Source organism: Mesoplodon bidens (genome assembly GCF_964165515.1).
Source record: "Mesoplodon bidens genome assembly, chromosome: 9".
Lineage (NCBI taxonomy): Eukaryota > Metazoa > Chordata > Mammalia > Artiodactyla > Ziphiidae > Mesoplodon > Mesoplodon bidens.
The window spans coordinates 95516033-95543363 of record NC_138166.1 but is presented as its reverse complement, the minus strand read 5'-3'; the positions used below and the strand labels follow the sequence as shown (position 1 = coordinate 95543363).

The 27331-nt window shown below is 44.2% G+C and overlaps 1 pseudogene across 1 annotated transcript in view; it reads left to right on the top strand.

Moving 5' to 3' along the window:
- The window catches only part of LOC308622330, a 30260-nt pseudogene extending 3975 nt beyond the window's left edge, over positions 1-26285 (top strand). The window contains exons 2-3 of the transcript in view: positions 6919-7889; positions 25371-26285. The product of the transcript in view is annotated as an uncharacterized misc_RNA (transcript). The remainder of the gene's footprint in view (positions 1-6918; positions 7890-25370) is intronic.
- The last annotated feature ends 1046 nt before the right edge of the window (positions 26286-27331 follow it).

Sequence of the window (27331 nt, the reverse complement as noted above, 5' to 3'; positions counted from 1 at the left end):
AAGTACTTCCCGAGTAGGTTTACCCAAAAGAGATAACTGCTTGTGAGAAAAAGACCACCCTCCTTAGATCAGATCTGGTGCCTCACAGCAATAAACCAGGTTCAAGGTGCTGTAACCTGTGGAACCTTTCAATCTTGGGTGCACTGAGGTAGGGTTGGGCTTGAGAAACATGAGGCAGCTACAAATGCCAGGACTGTTAGGTTCTGCTTCTATTTTTATTGAATGACTTTGCCCCAATGCATCTCTTCTGCCTCAGCTTTCTCATCTAAAAATGGGACAGTTCTGTCTTCTCAAATGAACAGAAGTTTTCATGGCGAGAGGCATCCAATGATATCTTGTTTCTCTAGAATAATATGTAAGAATAGAATTGAAGAAAATATGAATTCTTCAACTCTCAGAGGCAGAAAAGAAAGTATTCAAAAAGGTGTTACCTATGATTATCATCCTACCTCATGGGACACAAAAATTTGACCACTGATGATACCATGACAGGAAAAGCTCCATGTATGCCTCCCATCCTAGACAAAGAACTAAATCCCTATGCCCCAGACACCAGCCACAGGGCCTCCCCTTGAAGAAGACCCAGTCCCCCATCAGAGCCCACACTTGGGCAGGCTGAATCCTGTGCATTCTATCTTATTTCATCTAGTAATTTGTTCCTCTTTCTCAGCAACCACAGGAGTCTCTTCTAGGAACTCAGGGGTAAGCAGTAGGATGGTAGGGGGAGTGTCCTACTGGAAAAGGTCCTGAAGCCGAAATTATGCACACGACTCTTGCAGATGATAGGTTTTCTGAGGCGCCCATGGCTTTCTGAGACAATATTCCAAAGATATCAGAAGCTCTCTCTCCTGGAAGGTGGCTGGCCGAGGAAATCAACATTTTTTCCTTAACCGTGTTTTTTTTTTTCCCATTTTAATGAATCATGAAAATACCCTGACAGAACTGAGGTAGTCTTGATTTCCTCATCCATGCAGCTGCTTTGCCCCATTACTTAGTTTCAACTCTCAGTCTGTGGCCAATAAGAAACAGAGGCTTCTGGGTTTTTGAGGGAATTCTCTATTTTGTAGCACAAGATGAAGTTAGAAATTAAAAGTATTCTCAAACCTACTAAAACCAACTTCATGAAAAATGACAGCTGATTTTTAAATTTTGAAAACAAATTAGATTTTTTTTTTTTTTTTGGTCTGCGTTGGGTCTTCGCTGCTGTGTGCCGGCTTTCTCTAGTTGCAGTGAGCGGGGGCTACTCTTGGGGTGTGCAGCCTTCTCATTGTGGTGGCTTCTCTTGTTGCAGAGCACGGGCTCTAGATGCACGGGCTTCAGTAGTTGCAGCACAAGGGCTCAGTAGTTGTGGCACACAGGCTCTAGAGCGCAGGCTCAGTAGTTGTGGGGCATGGGCCTAGCTGCCCCATGGCATGTGGGATCTTCCTGGACCAGGGATCGAACCCATGTCCCCTGCACCAGCAGGTGGACTCTTAACCTCTGCACCACCAGGGAAGTCCCAAATTAGCTTTTATATAGAGCAAAAATGTAAATATTTATTCAAGTAGACAAAGTAACTGACCCTCAGGCCTAGAATACTTTAAAAAATATGTAACAGCACAATGATCATGCATTTATGTGTGATAAAGTTGACCTTCACAATTCCAGAATTGGGACAGTCTCTTTGCTGGACAATTTTGATGTTGAAGATTAAAGTGCTCATGTTTGAAGCATATCCTTCTTCCTCTGGCGGAAGCCTGGGTCAGAGATATTAGTTTAAATGGGTGCTGTTTTGTTCAAGCAGAGAGTTTCTTTAAAAGCATTAAAGGCAGAGAGCCAGCTCTAAAATCAGCAGGACTCCTAGATTTGTATGGTTCAAATGTCCTCTCCAGATGAAAATAAAACAGACCAGGGCACCTGAAATGACACTTTACTCAAAGTTCTAATCCCACAATTGATTTCTGGAGAAAAGAGAACTAACAGTGGCAACTATTCAGGGATCTCTTAACACAAGTGCACATATTGTCATATAACTCTGAATCGTCAGGAAACTGAGGAGAAAATGTTGGCCAAAATGCAAAACCCAAGGTAACATATCGACCCAGAGCTAGAGAACTAAAAGATTCAGAATTGTAACCATCATTTTAAGAAGGGCTCCAGAGCAGATACAGAAATATCAAGGGCATCTCATTTTTATAACATGTAGGATCAACAAATACTTCAGAAAATGCTGTAAAAGGAGAAAATCAAGAATGTTTGTGTAAGGAAAACATTCCCTATTAAATCTACTTAAATGCTTTTAGGGGATAAAGATGCCAACAAGAAACTAGCAAGGACTTCTTTTATTTAGACTTTCAAAAGCCTTGACAAGCTATCTTACCAAATTTAGTCATGGGGACTCAGTAGACTGCTTTATCGTGTAAGAGAAACTGGTTCACAAGACAGAAACATCATGCCAGAAAAGAGGCTCATGTCCCAGGGGTTGAGGCTGAGATTATAAACGGTTGGAAGAGGGAGCACAGTGAAATCTTTACAACCAAAGATGATATTTAGCTCCTTGGAGTAAAGAAATTACCAAACTGATGAGAAAAAAAAAAAAACACTAAAAGATGTAATTTTGCGTGACAAAGCAAGAAAAAGGTAAATGAGTTTTTTAATTCAAGGGATTTTATTTCAGAACACACATCTAAATTTGAAATATATAATAATGCAAATATATGTTAATTGACTTTCAAGTTATCGGTCATAAACCAAGGAAAAGGCTCATGACACAGGAAAAGGAGTCATTATAGTTATTACAGTTGTCAGCTGCTCTGCAGGTGGAGCCCAAAGGCTGACATCATACTGTAGAAGTTGGGTTATAACATGATGTGATTAATAACCATCTCTTCATGTCCGCTTTGTGCCCAGCACTGTGCTGTGAGTTTCCTTTGTAGAGTGCCTATGAATTAGATACCGTTATCTCCATTTAGATGTAAAGAGACTGAGGATCAGGGAAATGGAGTACATCACCCACAGGTAATGTGGCTAGTAAGTGGTTGAGCCAGGATTTGAATTCATAGATGTCTTCTTCCACAGCCTGTACAGTCTTAGAAAGATGATAGGAAACCAAAGAGAAAAAAAAAAGTCGAAAGATAGAAAGAGAGGTGGGGGGAGAAAGATGATGGTAATGATAATGATCATAGAGATAGACTTATTTATGTCTATCTCTACTTTTCTCCCCATGAGAAAAGTATTCTTCCCTAAATCCAGATTACTATGTATACCTTTGTTTCTTGGATCCCAGAAAGACGGAAAAGGCACCGGAAGAGACACCATCAAGGGGTGAGGAGATTTTCATGGTGGAAAGGTGACTATTCAGAGGAAATACGATCTAAGCCTGTCAGGGTATGAAGGACAGAGCTGAGGATGCCTTTTGGTCTTGCTGTGCGCCTGCTCTGTGTGGGGTTTTGTGCTTGTTTTTGCACGCTGTCTCACGGAATACTCACACATCCCACCTTTGTTACAACCCCCACTCAACAGTGAGGAGGCAAGGTTTCCGAAGTGTTAATTAGCTTGTCCCCAACCCAAATCAAGCACCCATCAAATAACAAAGCAAAAATTTAGGCTGTGGGGAGCCTTTCTACTTCACTGAGGATTAAGGAAAAGAAAAAGGAAAAATCTTTTGAACGCATGGTGTGTGTTTTTCCTTAAAAAAAAGCACCAGACGAAAATAGATTTCAGAACAATTTGTATAAATTCATAGACCAGATGCTCATGACAGGTTATTAAGTCAAATTATGGAAATTCAGGCATATGTACAATTTTAAATTTAACCTCCTATGGGACAGTGATCTGATTTTTCCGTGACCTCTCCTCTGGTGTTTTTGTAAACAATACTACTAGATCAGTGGACTCAGGTCTACTCTGGAAGACCATTCTGGCAGAAACAGAACCATCAAACAGGAGTTGTGAGTCCAGTTCTGCTGCCAACAGATAGTGGTGAGGTCCCAGGCTGGTTATATGTCCTCTATGGGGCATCCCTTGCTATAGCATGAGGATCTGGACCATTTGACCTTCAAGCTAGTTCAGCATTTTATGGAATCTTCAAGACCCAGAGGAGCCTGACCTGTCTGCCTTTCAAATATCCCCACAACCTCTCCTTAGAAGTGTTTCAATTGGCTATTAAATGACTGATTAAAAAAATCATTATTACAGATAATTTTAATTATCCTACACAGTGAAAATCAAATCCCCGATCTACGGCCCCAGCCCAGCAAGGCTTCCAGCCGCATCCAGATGTCCCGGGCCACCAGCCAGCCATTAATCTGTGGGTGCTCCATGGAGCCTTACACAATTAGGAAAGCAGATCTATCAGAATAACAACAGGAATGAAGAATGTCAAGGCTAAGGAGAAATTATTTTTAGATTTGCTATCTTAGATGATCTGTATTACTGCTCACATCCACATGTCTTCAGAAGAAATGTCAGCAAAGGGAAATCTGAGAATAGAAATGCCTAGGAGAGTACAGGTAATTTCTGGACAGGGGAAGGTAGGAGATGTGGGAAGAGGTTGTGTCTTATGTGAGAAGAATTTTTAGGAGAGTGATAAGTAAGGAAGACAGTATAGTGACTAAGACCATGGACCAGCAGGGACTAAACTGCTTGAGTGAAAACCTGGCTTTACCGCTAACTAGCTTCATGACATTTAATTCTTTTAGGCCTCAATTTCCTCACTGGTAAGACAGGTACAATAAGAGTTCACATACCTCATCAGATTGTTGCTAGGATTGAGTTAAATGTATTAAGTTCTTATGAGCATTTGCCTGACACTCTCTTAGCTATTATTGTTGAAGAGTGAGAATATAGACCTTCTGGCCCTGGAAGAGGAAGGGGGTGTTTTCTTTTCCCTCTGTAGCTTCTCCTACTAGGCTGGAGTCTGGTTTTGAATACACCAAACTGTTGAAGTTGTGAAAGTGTCTGTTTCCCTTCTCCCTCCCAGGGAAAAGACATTTCTAACATACATTCCTAGAGATTGTGACGAGTCCTCCTAAAAACTCTAGACAAAGTAGAAACACTCCTCAGTCTCCTTTTGATTGAACTAAACTGTCTGGCTTGCATTCCATGGCCTTGTTTGTAAACGTGGTATACCTTGAGCTTAGAGTTACTGGAGCCACTGCCCGGCCTTTCACGTCATCTCCATTTCTGTGAAGTATGAGCATGAAGGCGAAAGAAGTGGACTGTTTGTGTTTCTCTACCCCCAACACCCTGCTTCTCTAAGGAGATGAAAAGGAAGAAGTAAAAGACCGAGGGGTAAGCAGAGGCAGAGGGAAGAGAGCTGGTTACTTCAGCAGCTTCGTCCTGTCTGAACCTCCAGGACAGTCAGCCTTCTCTCTCTCTTGGTCACACCCACAGCTACGACACCTGGCAGGGAAGAGGCACTCAATGCAGGTTTGTTATATTTGTCCAGATGACTGAATATTGGGGGAAACATGATGGGAAGTGATTCCACATCCCCCAGACCCACCCACAACCCCACCCTATTCCTCCTCCATTGCAATGCAAACATCTGTTTGAAGGCATTCCCCTCAGATGACAAAAAAAAGAGCACAGGTTGACACTGATAAATAGAAATCCCCAGAACTATCTCAGAAAGGAGCATTAATGGCAAAAACCAAGCTCTTTGCATTCTTTCTGGTTCTTGCATCCAATTTACCTGTCGCCCGTGGCCCAGCTTTATTGCTGTTGCACTCTGTAGTGTAACAACGGGCACAAATTCCACTTCCAACACTGATTATAGACAGTGACTCAGAGTCACTAAGAGGAAATAATGGTTGAACTTACAATTAAAATTAAAAAGAGATAGCATTAATAACTACTGGAAAAATCAAACGTCCTCCTCTAGTTGGCATGGCCTTGAATTTCTTACCACCTCATGTTCCCGGACTCCAGAGGTTTATAACAATTGCAGCCAACCTACATGCTATCAAATGTTCTCCAAATGTTGCCTGCATGAGTCACTGGATAATGCTTAGAAAGAGACTGTGTTCCGACAGCGTATCTGGAATGTACTGCTCCCTCTGAAGGGTGAGTTAAAACAAATACACATCACTTTTTCTCATGCTGACAGAGTACTAATAAGACTGTTAGGACATATTGTTCCTGATGTGCCCAGTTAGGCCTCTCTGCTAACCACCCCCTGCTGCCTAAGTGTCTGCCTCAGTGCCAGGCACAGACTCGGGTCTCTATTTTAAGGCTAAATCAATATGGACTGACTGACTGATGCCAGTGACCTTTTTTAACAACCTCAGATGGGGTCATGGGAAGTTCTGGATTCAGCCTCAGGAATGCAGATTCTGTTCCTAACTTTCTGTGAGCAGTTAAGCCCTTCATCCTGCTCCTCCCCAGCTTTTTTTTTTTTTCTCTCTTTAAAATTTTGAGGCTGAACGAGATGATGGCTAAGATCCTCATCTGCATTACGTGTTTGTGATTCTGAGATACTAGACAAGCAACTCAGAAGTGGCAGACTAGAGCAGGAAGGAGGAAATAGAGCCTAAAGACACAGTTCCTGCCTCGGGGAGCTGAGGCTGAGGTGGACTAATACCGATGACTGTATAGGACCCACAACATACGTGGAGTCTGAAGAGAGGGGATTCTTCATAGGCGGAGGTCAGGAGAGATGCACTGTAAAGGATGGGCCTAAATTCAAGGTTTCCTTGGAAGCAGCATGTTGAGAAAGCACCTGTAAGAATTCTAGCCCAGAGGCAGGAAAAACTGGACCACCGTTTAGAACAAGTTATCCTTCATGGGGAGGGGGGATGGGAATGGACCCATCAAGCCACCTCCCTCTCTGCAGCCCTACTCCGTCCTACCCTCTAAATTCCACCAGCCCTTTCTTCACCAGCAGCGCCCGAGGAGCGTAGCCCACAACCTCTCCCTTCCCGCATTTCTTTCCCACAGGTACCCCTGGGCAGCCAGTGCACGGACAGCGCCCGCAATGCCACCATGCCCTGCGGCTTTCTCCTGCAGGGCTTCGCGGAGTCTCCCCACCTGGGGCCCGTGCTCTTCCTGCTGCTGCTGGCCGTGCACCTGGCTACCCTGAGCGGGAACCTGCTCATCCTGGTGGCCGTGGCCTCAGTGCCCAGCCGGCCGCCCATGCTACTCTTCCTGTGCCAGCTGTCAGCCATCGAGCTCTGCTACATGCTGGCGGTGGTGCCCCGCTCCCTGGCCCACCTGGCCTCGCCAGGCCGTGGCCGAGGCAGTCCCACCTCCTTCCTGGGCTGCGCTGTTCAGATGCAGATGTTCGTGGCTCTGGGCGGGGCCGAGTGCTTCCTGCTGGCCGCTATGGCCTATGACCGCTACGTGGCCATCTGCCACCCACTGCGCTACGCGGCTGTGGTGACACCTGGGCTGTGCACGCGGCTGGCCCTGGCCTGCTCCTGCCTCGGGGGACTGGCGGTGTCCGTGGGGCTCACGGCGGCCGTCTTCAACCTGCCTTTCTGCGGCTCCCAGCTGCTAGTGCATTTCTTCGGCGACATCACAGCGCTGCTGCACCTGGCCTGCACGCAGAGTTACGCGGAGGAGCTGCGTCTGCTGGGCGCCAGCCTGGTGCTGCTGCTGCGGCCCTCGGTGCTCATCCTGGCCTTCCATGGCGCCATCGCCGCCGCCCTGAGCCGCCTGCGCTCCCCACGCGGCAGGCGCAAGGCCGCCTCCACTTGCGCCTCGCACCTGGCCGTCACCTTCCTCCCCTATGGCTGCTCCACCTTCACGTACGTGCGGCCCGAGGCCAGCTAGTCCCCACGGCAGGATCGCACGCTGGCGCTGGTCTACACCAACGTCACGCCGCTGCTCTACCCGCTCATCTACAGCCTGCGCAACCGCAAAATCACCGCCGCCATCCGCAGGGTGCTGGGCCTCAGGGCAGGGTCCGTGTGAGCCATGACAGCCGGCAGGGACCAGGCCAGAGGGGGCAGCTCTGCTCGCTCAAGTTCCCCCTGATCAGCAGGTGTCTGCATTGAGGACGCCACCGGGAGAGCTCAAGAACCGGGTTCAGAAAAGAGAACCTGGAAAAGCGTCCCCCTAAGGAGAGTCTCCCAGCACCTTCCCCATCCTCCGCCAGTTGTGTGTGGAATAGAACCCTAGACCTGATTTGAGTGGATCCATCAGTACCTGTAGAGTTCTTCCCATGTGCTGGGCTTGGGCAAGGTAGCAGGCTTGTAGAGTGACAAAGAAGGCACAACTCATGCCCCAGGGAGCTCACAGGGAGAGAGGGCAGATGTGAGGAGAAAACAGGAGATGGATGGAGGGGCTCATGCTAGACTTTTCCAGGGGAGAGAGGAGTCAGGGGAAACTTCTTGGGGGGCAAAGATGGCTCAGTGGAGAACTGTAGGATGGGTAGAGGTCAGCCAAGTGAAGACGAGAGTGAAGAATGCTCTAAATGGAACTGGTTAAACAGGGGCTGGGCATTTCGGGAAGGTCTTTGTAAAGGGCTGAAGGATTTGAGTTCATGGAGTGATACAATAGCTTGCCCCTCCTTGTGTGGTCACTCTGGCCACAGTGTGGCGAATGGACTGGAGGCATGGGGACCCATGGAAGCTGTTGCCATATTACAGGAGAGAGGTGATGGAGTCTGGACCAGAGTGTTGACACCGCTGATTAAGGGACATGGAAAGAATAAAGAGATATGCAGGAGGAGGAAACTACAGAATCTTGATTGGATATGAGGGCGAGGAAGAAAGAGAAGCTAAGAATCATTTCTAACCTAGGTCACCAGGTGGATGGTGGTACAATCGCTGAAAAGGACACAGGAGCAGGTGCAAGTGAGGAGAGGAGGAGGATGGGGACTTCTGCTTAGAACGTGTGGAGTTGAGATGCTGCCAGGACAAGCCAGTGAAGATAGTGACTGAGGAAGCAAATACACCAGTCTAGAGCTCAGGGGAGAGATTCAAGAGGAGGGACAGATTTGAGATTACAGCTACTGAGACAAGGAAGTGATATCACCCACCAGAAAGTTAATAATTGCTCTCTATGTGATAAGATTATAGGTGATTTATATTTTATTGATTATATATTTTCCAAATTTCTCATAATCATTTTCAGTGGATATTACTCTTATATATAAAAAGTACTGGGCTTCCCTGGTGGCGCACTGGTTGGGAGTCCGCCTGCCGATGCAGGGGACATGGGTTCGTGCCCCGTTCCGGGAGGATCCCGCGTGCCGCGGAGCGGCTGGGCCCGTGAGCCGTGGCCGCTGAGCCTGCGTGTCCGGAGCCTGTGCTCCGCAGCGGGAGACGCCGCAGCAGTGAGAGGCCCGCGTACCGCATGACAATAAAGTAAAAAAAAAAAAAAAGTACTATTTAAGACAAATAATATTGGAGTGCCTCAGTGAATCAGAGAGACTTCTTCCCCTCTCTCCCCAGGATAAATACCTGAAAGATGTCTCCTGAAAGATCTGGAGTGAAGTGGAAGGGAATTCTACCATGTAGTACAAGAGTAGGAGTGCACTGATGTGCTTTCATCTACCTTGGTAGCTTGGTGGAAATATTACCACCAAAGATAAAGTGAAGAGACATTAAAAGGAAGAATTACTAAACATTTTGCCTTGTAAAACTGACTAGAGAAATTCCCTTGATGTGACTATTTCTATGTTACTAAATCAATATATCCTATAGTAAAGCGAACAAATTGGCACAAAACTTAGGCTACATTAGGAAAATTCTAAAATTTATTCCTTCATCCATATGTGCAACAAATAAATGTTTATTGAGTGATGGTTCCATGCCAGCGACTAGAGAGTTAAGGATTCAACTCTGATCAAATGACACTATATACCTAACATGGCACTCCAAATTATGGAGCGATGAAGGTGAGGCCCATGTGGAGTTTGAAATCTGCTAGGGGATTCAGGCAAATAAACAGGCACTGCATTACTAAGTGATGAGTACTATGGTGTGACAAGATCCTGTTAGAAGCATTGTGCCTGGTCTTGGAGTGGTGGGAGCATCAGGAGGTTATGGAAGAAGTAATGTGTAAGATCTAAGGGCACGTTTTGATAGCTAGAGCCAGACAAAGACAGCTGAGAAAGGAGAGTCCAGGCAAAGGGAAGAGCATGTGCAAATGCCCCAAGGTAAGAGGCCATGATACATTCCAAGGACTTGTCAAGAGGACTGATTCTTATTGATGGTGATGTTGGAAAGTGGGGTGCTGTGTGTTGGTAGTATTAAGAGGTTATGCTAGAGGTACAAATGCGGGCCAGATCATGTAAGCCTTGTAGGCCATGTTAAAGAGTTTGGATTTTACCCTAAAGAAGAATGAGAATAAAGAGGAGGGAAAGGAGAAAAAAGCAGGAGGAAGAGAAGGAGAAGGAGAAGAAGAAAAAAGAGAAGCCATTGAAGATATTTAAGCAGGGGAGTGATATGATCCAGTTTGAACATTCTGACTACTGTGTAGAGAAAGAATTGAAGAAGGACATGACAGAAAGTATATTTATTAGGAAGCTAGTGTAGAAACACAGGTTAGAGATGATGTTGGCCCATTTTACGTAAGTGGTAATGGAAATGGCGAGAAATGGACAGACTGGAGAAATATTTAGAAGGTAGATATAATAGAATTTAGTGCAGATTGAATGCTTAGGGATAAAAGGAAAAAAGGATTCATTGATGATATAGATTATCTGATTTGGAAAAGATGACACATTGGGCTCCCTGAGATGGAGTACACAGGAAGAGTAACCAGTATGAATACAGGACAAAGTTGAAATGATGAGTTCAGTATTGATTATGCTGACCTGGGCTGTGGAGATGTACAGTTGGCAGTTGGGTATGTGTCAGGAGAAACATATTTAGAAATCATAAACACATCAATGGCAATTGACACGGCTGAGATGATCCAGGGAGAGTGAGCAGAGGAAGAACAGAGCAGTTCCAAGATAGGACTCTGAGGAAGACCAACAATGAAGGATGGATGACTGTCTAAGTATGACACAAAATGCATAATTTATTAACTATATTAATAAAGTAAAAACTTCATTCCTGGGACACTACCCTAAACAAAATGAAAAGACAAACTGGGAAGATCATATCTAATGTATGAAAGAGGTTCATTTCATTAATACATAAGTAACTTTTGCCAATCAATGAGAAAAAGACTAATAATCACAAAGAAAAATGGGCAAAGGATATGAATAGACAGTTCACAGAAAAGGAAATGCAGATGGCTTTTAAACAGGAAAAGAGTTTCAACCTCACTCATAAGAGAGATGCAAAATAAAATTAGAAAATGCTATTTAGAGCACTTCCTGCTCAAAAATGTGAACACAGGGTTTGGAGAATATTTACAACAGACTCCCTCATACATAGTTGGTGGTAAAATATATTTGTTCAATTCTATGGAGGCCAACTGTGTACATCAATTAAAATCAGAATTAAAGAATATATCATTTGTTCCAATAACTCTACTTTGAGAGTTTGACCTTGCCAATGTATTTGCTTTGTGGACAAACATGTATATTCAAAAATATTTATCTCAGCATTACTTGCATCAGCAAAAGATTAAAGATTTTTTAAATAGCAGTATGTGACTGATGAAATAAATTATGGTTTTATCCCTATAATGGAATCTTATGCAATTGCTAAAGAGAATGAAGCAGTTCTGTTATAGACCTGGAACCATCTCTCATACATGCTATTAAACGAAAAAGCAAGGTACATGAAAGTATGTACTAAGGAGTCATCCTTGATTCTGGCACATCTTTGATTCTGGCCTTTTCCTTATTATTTCCACTCCTGAAATGCTGCTCTTCATCATTCAGATGCTGTCTTGGCTCAGATATTGGCTTCTCATAGAGGCCCTTGTTGGTCACCCTACATAATGTCACCTGTCTGTCCTCTCTCACATTAGCATGCTTTAAATTCTAATCATCTCTCATTACTGAAAATTCTCTGACTTTCTTTTAACTGACTTTCTTTTAAATTGTCTCTTCCTCCCATCAGAATATAAACTCTATGAAAATTGTCTACTTTACTCACATGGTCTTCCCGGGGCCTAAACAGTGTCTGGCATGTAATAGCTGCTCGTTAGTAAATTGCAGTAAATTGTTAATGAATGAGTGAATAAATAAATGTTACGGTATGATAGCATTTACATATAAAAACACACAGAATACCATGTGTGTATGAGCACATGTGTGTGCTTGTGTATGTCCTACAGTTTTACACCCTCACACACACACACACATTTGTAATCAAATTAAGAGTCTGTGGAACTGGGTGACAGAGGTAGAACAAACTTTTACTTTTTTGAATACTTTCCTCAAACACATATATGCATTATTTATTCAATAAATGTATTCAAAAAAAATAAAGGCTAGGCAGAGGGAAAGGAACGCACAGAGGAGTTTTTTAAAAAGAGCAAAATCAAAAAGTAGAAGAAAATCCAAGAGAGCATGATGTCATGGAAACCAAGGAAAGACAATTTCAAGGATGGAGTGATCAACAGTGCCAAATGATACTCCCATTTCTAAATAATATGATGCTGGAGCCAGAGACAACTTAAGAGATGTCTAATTTGGCCCAAAGAGCACCAGGCTCACTCGTACAAACCTCAGCAAAGCATATGTAAAGGCCTGGCAGCCAAACTACACAGCCCACTTCCAGAAAGGCTGTCTAGCCAGAGATCATGCAAGGACTGACTGCCTGACTCCAGCCAATACTGAAGAAACATGTAGAACCAACCAACTCAAATTGTGTTTAATCACCTGCCGGAGTAGAAAGTAACATTGGCTTTCATTTGAAATCATTAACACCTTTTTTTTGTTTTTTTTTTTTTTGTGGTACGCAGGCCTCTCACTGTTGTGGCCTCTCCCATTGCGGAGCACAGGCTCCGGACGCGCAGGCTCAGTGGCCATGGCTCACGGGCCCAGGCGCTTGGCGGCATGTGGGATCTTCCCGGACCGGGGCACGAACCCGTGTCCCCTGCATCAGCAGGCGGACGCTCAACCACTGCGCCACCAGGGAAGCCCCCATTAACACCTTTTTAAGATATGTACCTGGGATTTGTTTTACTCTGGTATGGTAAGGTGGCAGACACGGAGACAACTGCCTTTGAAAGAAGAGTTTATAGCAAGGGAAGGGGGCAGGCCACACCACGCAGGGCCCGTGGGGAAGCACCAGGTCAGTCAGGAGGCAGAAGGAGAGAGGAGAGAGCATGACCCTCAGCCACTATTGTGGTTTCTGAGGAAGGAATGGATGAGGCAGTGTAGGAAAGCTGGAGGAAACTTAGGCTTGGATAGTTTGAATAATTTTGGCAGGCTCTGGGCCATAGGACTGGTCTCTGGCTGTCCAGTCTAGTTGACTTGGCCCTGAGGTGATGACAGCAGGGAAGACTGGTGGCTGGGTGCCTGAGAGTTAAATAAAGGTGATTGGGATGTGGGCTTTGGGTTGGTTGGTTTGCATATGAAAATCGTAATCAAAAGGACGTTGGTCTGCAATGTCTAGAAATTAGCCAGCTCTGGGAGGGGCAGCCTATCCCCTAGCAGCAAGGCCCCTAAGATGTCAAAACATCATAAAGTATGAAAAATATAAAAATGTGATTAATACAAACACAAACTCTACAAATGATACCTGAGACAGTGTGTGTGAGGCATAAATACAATCCTTCTCCTTGGGCTCCAGATTCCGTCTTTACCCACCTCCTCGGAGAGCTCACGCATTACTTACTGCTACATCTCCCATGCCTCAAACTCGAGCATATAAACATCTTTCTGATATGGAAATTCCAATTACTCTGATTACAAGGTCCTTTTCCTTGAAGTGGCAAGTTCCAGCTGGGGAGGTGATGGCTAGATTGCTAAGAGTTAGCAGTTCCCAGTCAGTGAGTACTTCCCCACCTGAGGCAGCTCAAGGGACAAGCTGGTTAGAAGAGGGCAGAGGGAGGGAACTAGAATACGGTCATCCAGAAGAGATGAAGAAAGGTGACGTGAGAATGGAAGATGCTTATTAAATCTTTAATGAAATTTCCCTATGTATGAGATAGCTGCCCACATCTAAACTAAGGCCCACTTAACAGGCACATGAAAAAATTCCTTTAAAGCCATTCCAGTGATGTTAATGCTATTCAAACTAGTAGAGTAGGATTTTAAATATATGTTTGATAGTGGTGATATTAATCATGATTACAGTATTCTCCCACTAGAATTCTTAAAAGAGCCAACCTAATATATGCCTTGGAGTCAGACTTAGGAAATCCTTGATAACAGACAAACTTAGTGTAGCCTAATGGCCTCAATTTTCTCCTTCCTCAGATGAGATCGTGTCTATGAAACTGCCTGAAAGTAATTAAGCATGATATAAAGGTAAGGTTCTTTTCCTTTTTCAGGGTAAGGAGAAGAGGAATTCCCATCTCGCAAGATGAGAGCTGGAGAGTTGTTTTTCTTCTGGGAGCCAAAGGAATTTCTTTGAATCTTTTTTGCACTGGGCCTGGAGAGACGAGAGGATGGAAGTCTGTAAGGCAGCTTCTGGGGCAGCACTCCTCACTCTCTCACCCTTGCTTCAGGACATTGGCGGTAAGTCCACTATTAAACCTGAACAGAGGCAAGACGGAAAGGGCTCTTGTCGCCTCTGTGAATAGCTTCTGCTCTTGGATAATCATTCCCAGCCCCCGCACTCACTTTCCTCTTTGACCTCCCTTCAGGCTTCATCTTCCCCGTGCCCACCCCTCTTGGTCAGAAGAAGGCTTCTCGGGCTGGAAGCTATCCTCTCCTTTGGATCGCCTCCAGCTGCCCTCTCCAGCTCCACAGGACAGGAGCTCAGAAGTTTTCTACACTTATAGCAAAGCTTGAGCATCAGTTCCAACCAGTGTAGTTTCTTAAAAGGTACTTCCAAAACATCTCTCACAAAATCCCAAGGACGGCATAAGACACTCTGGATCTGATGCAGAGAACTGTTGGAACAGCTTGTATTTTGCAAAAGAGAAAAGAAAATGTTGAGTTTACAAGCCTCAACAGGATGGAAATAAATGTATGGGGGGTGGTGGGGGAATAGTTTCTATTTGTAGCATAGGTTTGACTAGCACCTTTCTTCTAAAGTGTTGAAAGTATTTTAAACATAAAAATATCTAACGTTGGTTGAGGGTTCATCATAGACTAGACACTGTGCTAAGGGCTTTGCATGGATTCTCTCATTTAATCCTCACAAGAGCCACGAGACAGATATTATCATTCTCCCCATTTTACATTTGAAGAAACTGAGGCAAAAGAGACTTTAACCTGTCCAATGTCATAAATGCACAGGGTAGGGAGCCAAGATTCTGACGCTGGCAATCAGGGTTAGGCGCCTATACTCTTAACCACCAGGCTTTGCTTCTTCCAGCAACATCATGATCTGCTAAGTAGATAAAAACACCTCTGCTACATAGAATCCATCTGAGACTTTTAAAAGGCTTGAAAGTCTTGGGAAAAGGTCAGAGCCAGGATGAGATTCCCAGGCTCCAGACCAGCAGATCTCAAACCTATTGTGTTCTGGGAACTAAGAGGAACTGGCTCACTGAACATCCTGAATTCTCAGGGTATAAGCAGAAAATAACTTTGTTCCTGCTCACCCCCACACCCTCAAAACCGAACTGTGGGGCTTCCCTGGTGGCGCAGTGGTTAAGAATCCGCCTGCCGGGCTTTCCTGGTGGCGCAGTGGTTGAGAGTCCGCCTGCCGATGCAGGGGACACGGGTTCGTGCCCCGGTCCAGGAAGATCCCACATGCCGTGGAGCAGCTGGGCCCGTGAGCCATGGCCACTGAGTCTGCGCATCTGGAGCCTGTGCTCTGCAACGGGAGAAGCCACAACGGTGAGAGGCCCGCGTACCGCAAAAAAACAAAAACAAAAACAAAAAAAGAATCCGCCTGCCAATGCGGGGGACATGGATTTGAGCCCTGGTCCAGGAAGATCCCACATGCCACGGAGCAACTAAGCCCGTGTGCCACAAATACTGAGCCTGCGCTCCAGAGCCTGTGAGCCACAACTACTGAGCCCGTGTGCCTAGAGCCCGTGCTCTGCAACAAGAGAAGCCACCGCAATGAGAAGCCCATGCACCGCAACGAAGAGTAGCCCCAGCTCGCCCCAACTAGAGAAAGCCCATGCGCAACAACGAAGACCCAACACAGCCATACATACATACATACATACATACATACATACATACATACATACATACATAAATGTACTTTTTAAAAAAACAAACTGTGGGGTATGCTTGGACTAAATCCATAGCATGTAGCATAATGTCCTGGTTCCCATAGAAAATATAAAAGTTTACAGTCACTTTCAGTTCCCCAAACAGTCCCATTTCAGTACTAAAAATAGCCAGTTTTGTTAAGGCAAGCTTGAGGCAAATGTAGAGACGTGAAGGTGGTAGGAAGACTCCAGAGAAAAAAGCAAGTCAGCTTCCTCATCTAAAGGCCAGGAAGACAGTTGTATCTAAGAGTAGCAGGAAACACCCGGCCAGAACTTCTCCCTGCTCCTTTTGGGTGAGAGGCATGGTTTTGCTTAACTGGGGCACGGAAAAGATCCCAACCGCTTCTCCTTCTGCTGACCTCTATGGAGTGAAGTTCAGAACATCAGGGCATGAAGAGACTTTTACACTCTTCCATTTGCAACCCTTTGATTTCAGAAAGAAAAGAATAATGGTGGTGGCAACATGGTCTAGTGAAAAGAGTCTAAAATTTAATGGGAATTCCCTGGCGGTCCAGTGGTTAGGATTCCACTCTTCCACTGCATGGGGCACAGGTTCGATCCCTGGTTGGGGAACTAAGATCCCGCGTGCCATGTGGCACGGCCTAAAAGAAAAAATAGTTTTTTTAAAAAGAGTCTAAGATTTGAAACCAGTCATATAATGATTTTCATCTCAGCCGGCTCTTTACCAACCGTCCGGCTCTGGCCAAGTCTGTGCCTACCTCACGGAGTTGTTACGAATTTGACAGAACACTGATATCCTCTCCTCACTCCCCAGGACATGGCACATACCCAAGTCCCCCTTTAGGGTCGAGCCCATACCAAGCTAGGGGAACTTGGAAGTGACTCTCACAAAGAACCAAACAGGCTCTTTTAGCAAAATATTTCACGTCTTATGCTTAGTGATGACAATCTGATTGTCGTGTAGCTGCTTGATCCCACAGTCAGAGTTGCCCAGGTATAGTCCTTCAATCCCTCCTCTACCCACATGGTTCCACAGCGCCCACAGGCAATGGCATCCATGGAAGAATGGAATGGAACAGAGTGACTGCTGATTGCTAGATCAGAGTTGGGATACATATGGAGCACAGAGATTAAAGGATAGAGAAGCGATCGGGGGAGGAGAGCGTCAAAGGTAGGAATGTTTACCTGATCCCCCTTTGGAGACCTCAAGGGAGACTGTAGCTCAGGAGGCCACAGCACAGCAGTGGAAGAGGGCACCAAATAGGTCTGAGACATGTTCCTGGCTCCTAGAACATGGGATGGCTGCCTCAAGCTCCTACACGTTTCAAATGCGAGGTACAGAAGGCAGCTGAAAGTTCTACCAGAGAACCTGCCAGGGCAGGATCAGCTTGGTGGAGAAAAAGGACTACAAGGTGGACTTCCTAAGCCATGGCCCCAAAAGGAATCATGGTCAGTTCTTGGAGGTGATGTGTGTGTGTGGAAAACGGGGGTCAGAATCACATCAGAAACCCCGAAGTGGAACCATTTCAACAAGAGGATTGCCACTGAACCGTGACAAAGCCAAGACAACAAACTGCCCATGTGTCCCTCAGCCACAGACTTCAATACTGGCTGCCATGGGCTAGATCCAGATTGACCATGTCTCAGCAGAAACCTGCCATGTGTACACACGCAGATAAGAGTGACTGCCCAACTGCAGAGACCAGCACCAGGACCAGCATGAAACAAGAGTGATTCTACAACCTCATCCCAAGTTCCACGTTATCCCATAGTAGCAGTTTTCTCTTATACCCAGAATCCACCAATGAGAAAAGAAAGAAATAAACCATTCTGATCAAAGGTTGAACTTTGAATTAATTAACTATTTACTTGGAAAGATTATTTTTGGTCAAAAGATACTGTTTATACTGTAGGAAACTAAGATATTTTTAATTGGCAGTATTATATTGTTTGCTTTTTTTCCTCTTTCCATACCAAGCATCAGAATGTAAACTCAGGATGATAAGATCACTATAGAAAACAAATAAGCTACATTTTCATATAACATCCATGAAGAGTATTTAAAGTTGTTTCACCATCACATAGGCAAGTTGATCTTGAAGTAAAGGTTGCTCTGAGCTCCTTGTGTGTGTTAGTAATCTATTAAGGAAAGACTTCTTTTCTAGAAATGAGCTGTACTGAACCTGTCCGATATTAATACAAAATAAGGAAATTACATAAAATTTCAAGGAGATGATTCTTATAAAGCATTTAGTACTCGTTAAATATTAGTTGCCAAGTCTTTCTTTCTCATTCCCACCAGCACCACCTAAGTGGTTTCCCTCAAGTCACAAAGCTGCTTATGCACAAAGAGAAGACCACATCACAGAAATCATTTTACATTTTCCTAGTGTGTTAGAGGTAGGAATCAGAGGAGTATTCAGACCCTCTCATGACAGAGATAATATGTGATGAGTTGTAGCCAAAGCTATTGAATCGGCTGTCAAGTGTAGAGATCATCAGCCCAGGTAACCTGCTTCCTAGAAGCTGCCTCTTGACACTTCATGTGGGAAAGCTATCCCTGGTTAAGAAAAAAAAAAAAAGTAGAAAGAACTAAAAGGGGAGGTAGGTGCATAACTAAGAACCCGATAAAGTAGTTCACTGGGAGTGAACTAAACTATTCCTAGTAACAGGAAAGTCTTGTGGCAAGGAGATATCAGTGGGGAGAAGTAAGGGGTGGGGAAGCAGTAGTCGTGGAGCAATTTCAAAGGAATGAAAGGAAAGACCCAGGGAAGCAGCAGGCCTGGGGCTGCACAGACACTGCAGGAAGTGAATTATCTCCAAGGGCTAGTGATCCAAATAGTACATAAAATATTGGTTCTGTCAGTGAAAGTCCTCATATGAATCACGCTCAAAGGAGATAATTACCCCCATGTCCTCAAGACCACTCTTTGGATCCCATGATGGTCTAACTCCTGTCTCAGGTGTCAGTATCTAGGAAAATATAGCAATGTCCACACTGGAAAACATAGACTTCCAGAGTTGCAGGATCCTTAGAGTCTCACTGAATCTCTGTTTCACAAGTGTGGAAACTGAGACCCAAGGAGATTAAACGGCATGCCCAAAGGCAAAGAGCTATTTACACCAAAGCCCGAGCAAACACCAATTATCTTGTCCCTAGTCCAGAGTGTTTGCCACCATAGAATATTTACAGATTCACCTTTCATGGTATAAATGATTTAAAACCTGTAGTCATACCTACTTTGCTGAGGCAGGATTTTAATTATACCTTCCCTCCACCACCCCATAATACTCACCCATGTTTTCGAAAGACCATTCAGTAGTGTGGGACATTAAGCCAGCAAGTTGATTTCCCAGCATCCCTACCTCAATGTGACATATCTGTATCAATATTAATTTTTAAATTTTAATTTGGGCTCATATTAGAAAAATGTTTATTATAGACATTTTTCAAAAAGAAAATAAAAATACCTATAAACTTATTACCAGAGATAATCTATTGACATTTTATGATTATCCTTTCAGTTCTTTCTTTGTGTTTCTGTCTTTACGCATATCTAACTGTATGTATATATTCTTTTCAGTACGATTGTACTGTACCTACTATTTCCTAACCTATTGTTTTCACCCAGTTACATATTATCTGTAACCTTAGTGCTTGGAAAAGTAGGAAAGATGAATTTTTGTTTTAACAGCAAGGAAATATTTTTATTAGAAGACCACACACTATGTTGTCTGGAAGATGGTACCCAGCAGTTATTTTACACTTGAGTCACCTATATTAATTTATACTAGGTCTACCTTTGATGTACTTCCGGAGTCCCACCTCTCAGGTGTCAATCTCTCTCTCTCTTCTCCCTCATGGTACCCTCAGACTCCTTTTTATTTCTGCCCTCCCCTCAACTTTTGGCTCCAACTCTGTCAAAGGGCCCCATCAGTTTTCAATGCTTGAGGTTGGGAGAGCTTCAGGTCCTTTGGGTCCTGGGCATAGCTGGATGGTGGAAGGAACAGAGGTGAACCTGAGATGACAGGTCCTGCACAAAGGGAAGAGCATGAAGTGAAACTACCGTTCCCCAGTCCGTTGTCATTAAAGTGGCAAATCTTCAAGATAACTAAATTTTATCTTGCTAATACTGACCAATTATTATAGAAAAACTCTAATGGGTTACTTGCTAACAGTATATTTGTTTCCATCTTACCAAAAACCGTGTTCTATTATTACAGAAACGGACAAGTAAATAGGAACAAAATAGAAACCCAACCCACTGTTTTCTCTGCTCCTTCTAGTAATTCCAGTGAAGAGATTAAAACTTTCATGGAAGATGATCAAGAACTGGGAGATCAAGCTTAGGGAAAGCCTGAAAAACTCCTGATGGTGTGAGAATACACAGCTCAACGGCTATGTGATATTGGAGACCACCAAGGAGCCTGTGGGAATATTTTAATGACTGTGAACTTGGGACTTCTCGATGACTTCCAGGACATGAACATGATGGTTCTACTTGGCAATTTCTACTTTACTCCCTACTCCCTGGTGGCTAAAACTAGACATGTGGAAGGAGGGGAGAAGACACATTCATCTTCTCTTAGAAAGGAGGTCAAACTTGGATTTTAGTTCCACTTCTCCTTCCCAATTAATCTCAGTGCCTTCCCATCAGGTCAGAGGTGTAAATATTCTTGTCTCCTGACTCCTGTCAGAAGTCTCCAATAATGCCATAGCCTTGAAAAGCAGTGAAAGACTCAAAAAAAAGTCAGGGAAGGGCTCATTACTCTGAGAACTAGAAAGACAATGAAAAGTTGAGATAAAACATTTTCAAAATGTTTATCCCACTGGGAACTTAGAAGAGTAGGGAGCTGTGGTCGCTAAGAAGAAGCTTGGGGGAGAATCAGTAAAGAAACCCAGCAAGAGCAAGTAATTGCTCTCTGGGGATTCTTAGGTTCTGGAAAGTTATCAGCTAAGACTGACAAAGTAGACCTCCATCCCCAAGAAGAGGATGGACCACTGCTTCAAGGACTTCCTGAAAGATGTGCTGCCTCCCCATCCAAAGTGAGTTCTGTGCATAAGGTGAGGACTCAGCCTCGGCGAGTCCTCCCCACAGGGAACAATAGGAGGAGGGTGAGACAATAGAGCCCAAACACCCCTGGAAGCAGCCAGGACTGTCCTAGGATCCTCTACTTGGTTTTTCTCACTGGTTGCAGTTGGAGGCGCTTTGATTCTTCCCACTCAATGAAGTCCTCGGTCTTGGTCACTCATCCAATCAACAGTATAAACTGAAGTGCTTAGTATATACAAACATACATTCAAAGAGCTGAAAGAGTGGTGATCAAAAGAGATAAGTCTCTTTTCTTAGCTTCGAGGCATTTGCATTATACTGGAGATAAAAAGAGGAATGGAGAAGGTGGGATTGGTATAAGGATGGAAGATAGACATGGACCCCTCCTTTTCTCAGGTTTGGTCCCTGATCTAGTGTTGTTACGGATTACCACACTATGTAAGAAATATCTGGGTCCAATTTTGGAAAGAATTTCATGTGTCAAAAGCCTACAGGTCTTTCAGCCTTGACCCAAGTAGTTTTCCCATTTCTATTTGTATGGTGCCGTCCCTATTTCCTTAGCCTCTGGTTTGCAAGCCAACCTGGTCTCACTCACTGGCACTTCCCCAAACAGTTATGTGTGATATGAATGCTTTGACCCCCAACCCCAGAAACCCATATCTTATTTCCTACAGTCCCACTAGCTAGGCATACGTAGAGTAATCAAAGACTAAAGATTTTTTCTCCTCTTTTTATACTGCTTTAAACCTCAGCTTATGTATATTCACTTATTGCAGATCTTTAGAGCTGGTAGAAATCTTAGTGTTTACCTAACTTATTCATTCTGCAGATGAAGAAACTATGGCTCAGAAAGGTAGTGACCTACAACCATACCTAGATGGTTTACTGATACAGGTTGAAAACCATGCCTCCTTACCACCAATCTACATACACTGTAAACCACATCTACTTTTTCAAGACGCAAATGCACTTGTTTCTTTGCTTCTACTTTAGCATTTCTACATAACTTCCGGGCTATTTACACAGTCCGACTCTATGTCTCCTGTTACCAGACTTGATACTCAAGCTTCCTCTGAAAACTCCGATAAGATCATGATAACTCATCCTCTCCATCCTCCTGCCAGGCCGAGTTGCTAGAGATGGAGACCAGACTGTATTGATCCTTCTCACCCCAGCACTTGCCACTGGACCGGGTTCTACTCAGTGCTCAGTGAATGTTTACTAAGTCAAGCTAAATGGAAAGAAATTATCTAATTATCCCCCAAAACTGAGAACAAGGCCATCTATTAATAAAAATCAATGTTTTTATCATCTAAAAACAGCATCAAATTTTTATTGGAAATAAATATATTGCACTTATACTGTGTGTAGAGCACGGTACTACCCACCTGGTATAGACAGACTCTACCTTATTCTTCACTTTATTTAAACAGGGTCTTTTTATTTCTTTATTTTTTAATTTTTATTTTATATTGGAGTATAGTTGATTTACAACGTTGTGTTAGTTTCAGGTGTACAGCAAAGTGATTTAGTTAAACATAGACATATACCTATTCTTTTTCAGATTCTTTTCCCATATAGATTATTATATAGTACTGATTAACAGGGTCTTTTTAATTAAGTGATTTAGGCAATAAGATGTATTGCAGAGGGGCTTTATGGCTCACATTCTGTTAAATTTCTGGGCTTTATAGCACAAATTCATATTGTTTCTTGTCCCCCTATCACCACGCAAATTGACCTCACCTGTTGAGTATAACAATAGCCACTTGTGTTTACTTAGTACTTTACAAAGCCCATCCATATTCATTTCTTCATCTGATCTTACTCAAAATATTGTAAGCTAGGCATTATTATTATTCCCACATTTCAAATGGAGAAACGGAGGCTCAGAGAGGACAAGTAACTTGCCCAGGGCACATGGCAGGCTAATGGAAGAGGCAGACAAGAACTTAGGTCCCTTGACTTCTCATTCAAAGATTTTCCCACTCACCACACAGCATTTCTCTGCACGGTAAGATAGGTGTCCTGGGCCTCCCATCTAAGATTCTTTAGGTGCCTCCCTTCCTAGACCATACCCTTTTAGAACCCCTTCCCGTCCCTCACAAACAGGTTCAGTGAGAACTGAGAATGTGCAGCACAGCCTTAAACCTGGCTCCAGGTTGGTTCCCAGGTAGATCTGACACCTGGGTCAGTCACCTTACCCCTGTTCCTTGGTTTTCTTGTCTGTAGAATTAAATGGATAAAATAGATGATCTCTATGATTCCTTTCATGTCTAACATTTTTTAAATTTTTCTTATATAGTAACAGGGCCCTTCTGAAGGGAATCTGGAGTCATGACAGCAACTCTAAAGCTGAGCATTCTGCATGCTGCCGCAGCCTCCGGATTGCAGTAGATCAGAGCTGAATTGCTTTCTCTGCCGTTGGAAGGACAAGGTTCTGTGGGTAGCCACAGGCTCCCTGGGGCAGCGCTCAGAATCCCAGCCACCAACTACTGCACTCAGGCCCCAGAACCTTGTCTCCCATCCTGAGAATCTAAAGCCAGTTTCTATTCTTAGCAGTTTCTACAGTGACACCTGCTGGCCACTGCAGGACCAGGGCTGAGGGGAAGGCAAGAGATGCCTGATCCATCCAGGTTCTCTGCTCTCCCCCTCCACCAATCAGCACCCAGACCCCCTTCCCAGCTAGAAAGGATCTGAATTGGATTAGGCTTCTCAATTCTGTTGTATGTGATTATGTGGCTCCACTCTGGTTTGCTTAACGCGGATATATTGCATTTGTCCTTTGTTACACTGTCTCATTTGATTCTCATAGATTTTACCAAGACCCAATTTTTTTTTAATTTCTTGATTCTGTGGCACTGCTGATTTTCTAAAACAAATTCCTAACATGGAAAGGCAGTATTTCCTAGAGGTTAGTTGAAAGCATAGTACCTCATATGCTCAATAAATATTTTTAAATAATTGAATTAATTAATGTACTAATTATTCATATTTTAAGAGCAGGAAATATACCTTGATAGTACATTTCTATTAAGAAAAACTGATGGCGTTTAATTCTATGTTTATAGAAGACTGGTCAACATGTTGGAAGGAAAATGACCCAGTGCAAACTTAGCTAAGAAAGAATTCACTCCCCCTGAAAAGAATCAGTGGGTGTCAGTCACTTCATACTCAGTAGTGACATGGAAGTATCATTGGTTTCCAGATGCTCTCATATTATTTTTTATCATTTATTTAAACAACTAAATAAATGCCTGTAACTTAGTATATAAATTGCATATTATTGAGAAATAAGGCATAACTGCAGTCATAATTTAATTACAACTGCAAATTTAATTAAACAACTAGTAACCTTGTTCTTCTCTTTCATAGCACTTAGCACAATTATACTTAATTAATTTTTGTAATCATTAATTTAATCTCTATGTCCCTGACTAAATTGTAAGAACCAAGGAGCAAGACTCGTGCTTCTGTGTTTCTGGTCCACAGACAGGTGTCTGATGTCTAGCACAGTCCCTGGCACACAGCAGGGGCTTAACCTATACTGATTTCAAGTATTTAAACTTCGTCCAGACTGATGGGCACGAGAATGATGTGAGAAGACTCCTTTCTAGGCAGTGACCCAGACCTGGACCCCAGAAGAAACATACAGAGCAAATGAATTCAGTCTTTTAGGGATGGACCCCTAGGCGCTCCTCTTGGTCTCAAGTACCTGCTTGTAATACTCTTCCCACAGCCACCCCACAGTGGAGACTCCTTCCTTTCTTCCCTGTCTTCTACCTCACTTCCCTCCTTTTCTTGTTTTCCTACCTTCCTTCCTTAGTTTTCCTCTTTTACCTTCCTTTTTTCTTTCCTATCATTCTTTCTCCCTTTTCTCCACCACTTTTTCCCTCTATCTTTCCTTCTATACCAATAGCTTATATCCTATATAATTGTAACTGCTGGATCCTAGATGTAAAAGGATGACCAGAACAGGGACTTCATCCTTGAGTCTAGTGTGAGAACTCAAATGTCCTTTTCCCCACCATCTTCATTGCATTCTCTCCTAAGCACCTAGGTTAAGGAACCTGAGGGGAGGTGCTCCAGTCCTGGCCCACAACTTACTCCCAGACTCCTCAAGTGAGACCTTTACTTGCCCCTCCCTGCCTCTGCTCCTCCCCTGACAGCCTGACCCACCTGCTCCATGAGGAGGGACAACGGGACCTGGGTGAGTTTGTCCTCATGGGCCTCTCCAGTGACAGGCAGACGCAGGCTGGGCTCTCTGTCCTGTTTGGGGCCGCCTATCTGCTGACTCTACTGGGCAACGGACTCATCATCCTCCTGACAGAGCTGGAAGCCCGCCTCCACCTTCCCATGTACTTCCTCCTCGGCAACCTCTCCACTGTGGGGTTCCCAGATGCTGGTGCACTTCCTCCTGGAGAAGAAGACCATCTCCTTCACCCAGTGTGGAGCCCAGCTCTTCTCCCTGGCCCTGAGTTCCTGCTGCTGGCAGCAATAGCCTATGATCGCTATGTGGCCGTCTGCAACCCCCTGCTCTACGTGGCAGTGATGCGGCCAAGCCTCTGCACAGGGCTGGCAGTGGTCTCCTGGCTCGTGGGTCTGGCTAATGCTTCAGTGGAGACTGCGGTCACAGTGCATCTGCCCACCTGTGGGCACCACATGCTGAACCACGTGGCCTGTGAGACACTGGCACTCATCAGGTTGGCCTGCGTGGACATCACCCTCAACCAGGTGGTCACAGTGGCCTCCAGCGTGGTGGTGCTGCTGGTGCCCTGCTGCCTGGTCGCATTGTCCTATACCCACATTGTGGCCACCATCCTGTGGATCCGCTCCACGGGGGCCACCGCAAAGCCTTTGGGACCTGCGCCTCCCACTTCACTGTGGTCTCCATGTCTTACGGGCCGGCCCTGGTTACCTACATGCAGCCTGGCTCCACGGCCTCAGGCAAGCAGGACAAGGTGGTGGTGCTCTTTTACCCCCATGTTGAATCCGCTCATCTACAGTCTGAGGAGCAAGGAGATGAAGGCTGCTCTGAGTCAGGTTCTGATGAGGCACTCTAAATCAAAACATTCGAATGTGACCTTGTCATAGAGGGCCTCACTCTGAAGACGGTGGGCACTGGAGCGTGCCCTCCGCATATCGTGTGCATGTGCATGTGTGGGCATGGGTGTGCACGTGTGTGTAAGCAAGCAGGTGAGAGAGGCCACAATCCATACTATCTTTTGAAATAACAGAGAAATGGAATTTTATCTCTAGGCACAATTTTTGGTTCCTGACTTAGTTTAAAAAATGTGAATTACAACAACTTAGAAATACATACAGCCTACAGAAAATTAAATGGAAAAAGAAAGATATACTGGCGCATATGAATTAGAAAGGAAGACTACATCAGAAGCTTGAGCAGTACACAAAATTTATGCCAAGAAAGTCTATTTCCTAAATTCTACAACGATATGCCTAAGCTTTTCTGAAATCAGTGAAAAAAAGAGGGGACAAGCTGTAAGTTACAAGATTCACCGTGCCCATGGGATCCAACAGGTCTTAGGCCAGAGGTACAAAGGTCATCATGTGATCACACGTGGTCCAGCTCAGCTCAGCAGGGTGGGGTATTCACATGGGGACTTGGAGCCAAAGTCATAGTAATAATCCCCACATCCTTGACGAGCAGGACTGGACACAGTGTGAATCACGTGGATATCACTGCTCATTTCCCTTTCAGACTTGCAGTGGGTGGCAAGTGGCTGGCCAAAAAGTGAAATGTTCATAACCTCAAACAAATATCTTTCTACATAATCAGGTCTAAGGATATGCTCTTATGAAAACTGAAGGATGTATTCAGAACACATGCTTAACTAAGAATGGTGCCACGTACCTTAGAGATAAGCCAAGCTACTTAAAGAAGAAAGAATTACAACTCCCTGTTAGTGATCATTCCACTCTACTCGTCTAACCCACAGTTAATGATTGAACTCTAAACCTCGTAGAACGTAAAGTGAGGCAATGATATTTTATCCAGAAAAATGTTTAAAACAACTTTTAAAAATCAGAATGAAGCATCTCTTACCTAAATATTACAGATTTCTGGTTTGTCTTACCCACAAGCAAATATACAAAATATAAATTGAGAACAATTCAAA